General features: G+C 38.5%; 1 long non-coding RNA gene across 1 annotated transcript; it reads left to right on the forward strand.

Moving 5' to 3' along the window:
• Positions 1 to 560: 560 nt before the first annotated feature.
• Positions 561 to 1,031, forward strand: LOC129771938 (uncharacterized). Its single transcript, XR_008742508.1, has 2 exons — positions 561 to 659; positions 719 to 1,031. It is a non-coding gene; the product is annotated as an uncharacterized LOC129771938 (long non-coding RNA).
• The last annotated feature ends 1,104 nt before the right edge of the window (positions 1,032 to 2,135 follow it).

Here is a 2,135-nt window from a genome sequence, read left to right on the forward strand (position 1 = left end):
CAGTTGTCGTTGAAAATAGTAACCTAGTAACCTTTATGCATATGCTTTCGCCAGCTGGCTCGGCTAATGTGATTCAGGGAGTGCTTTGATCGTGGTACCGCCACTGCCGCATAATTTGCAGCTTTGTTTGCTTTTTGTTTTGTGCTGAATCACGACAATCAACCGTGTTCAAACGTAAGTTCAAACATACGGGATACGTCCGAACAGCAATTCTGATATTACGTTTTACCTTCCACTTCACTTTCCTTGGGGTCAACTAATCTGATAGAGAAGAGTTGGCCTCATACAAACTAATGTCGAAAAACCAAAGGTAACATTGCGCATTTCGAAACGAGTAACTCGTTTCGAGATAATTCAAACTCGAATCGAATCGATTTTAGTATTATGTATCTTTTTCGAGTTATTATTTTCAGTGTACTAGATTCCGACCGAAATTTGTCTCGAAGAGAAATGTCAAGATTTGGGGTTTGTAAACAAAGCAAACTTCACGGCTATTGCGAATATCAATGTCGGAAAATAAATTTTATTTGATATTGTGATTAAAAAGAAAAGATCGCCAATTTTTTTTACGATAGCGATAGTGAAGAAGAGAGCACGCTTATTCCACAGAGGCGAGAGTTGAGGGATAAAAGTGACTCTTTTTCGCTAAGTGAAAATGAGTGAGTTTGTCTTAATACGATTCCGATATAAATGATAATAATTATTCTTTTGTTTCAAGGTTTCGGCAGTATATCATACTTAGTCGAGAAGCATTCCATAATATTTTGGATACAACCGTGTTCCAAACATGGCTCAACCAACTGTTTCATCAGTGTTCAATACAATGATGCCACTTCTGGAAAGAAGCTTATGCGAAAAATGGATCGAATTGGATACAACATCGTTTAATGAAATAAAGCAATATTTCTTCGACAAATTCAAGATACCCGGTGTATTGATGGTTCTCATACACCCATTTTAAGGTCTACGGAAAATGAACAATTCCTTTGTGATTCCATAGTGCTGAAATAAAAGTATTTTATTTACACTCACATACTTGTACAAATTGACGTCAAATCAAAGGAAATGCAATTGAATTTTTCTTTGATGTTAGGTTTAGCATTAAATCAACGTTTCACTAGCATTTTCCCATACGACGATCAACCATTTCTTGACGAGACATTTGTTCTCGTTCAGAATCGAAAAATGCTCGAACACAATGTTACTTAATGTCAAACTTTGCTCGGAACTCTACTACTGCCTTATTCATTTCGCTCGTTTCGAGATTGCTTCGAGATTCATAATGGCAAAAGTGGTCGAAACGAACAAAAATCACGCTCGCATCGCGTTTACTGTGTCAGGTCCGGGCGGTTTGCATTTGATTTCCGCATTCGTGAACGAATGAGCTTTCCCGCAAACGAGTCCGCGCCCTCGCCCACATCGCATCGCATTCACTATGTCCTCGGTCTATGTGTCCCATTGGAGGCGCTTTTGACCTGTAATTGGATATTGGTGATGAGAGTGGTTACAAAAATGTGCGATTAAATATGTCGCATTACTGGTCTATCTAATTTGCTAAATGTCGCATTAAATATATTTGAACAGTACACGTTGATCAGATTTTATCTGTCGAAAAGAGTCAAATATTCGGCTTCCTGTCAACTCTGATTTGACATCAACGTAGAGATACCAGGTTTGAAGACATGCCTTCATTTTGAAGACACTTTTTGCATTTTTTTCTGGAGGTGACTAAAACGTCAAATCCCTCATATTGCCAATGTACCCAATATGGCTGCGGTTCACTGACATTTTGGTTCTGTCAATTACTGTTGTTTACAACTCGGACCGTTCATATAGTCGAATAGAGGCTAACTTTAAACTCCATGTTAAATGTGAACACCTCCATGTGAAACCGAAATATGAAAATGGCTCATGCAGTTAGAAATACAGCAGCGCATTTCTCCGTGATTTCAACGATTTCAATCCTCGCAAATGATATGTTGGTAAACAAATGACGGCATATTGATTTTGATTTTGGGTAGCCCATTGATGTCTAATACCAGGGACAGACATACAGCTGTACTTGCGTTGTACGTGTACAGCGTTGTACAGGTACCATCGTACCATGACAGACATACTTTGGTTGTACATTGTAC

Source organism: Toxorhynchites rutilus, chromosome 1, assembly GCF_029784135.1.
Source record: "Toxorhynchites rutilus septentrionalis strain SRP chromosome 1, ASM2978413v1, whole genome shotgun sequence".
NCBI classification, from domain to species: Eukaryota; Metazoa; Arthropoda; class Insecta; order Diptera; family Culicidae; genus Toxorhynchites; species Toxorhynchites rutilus.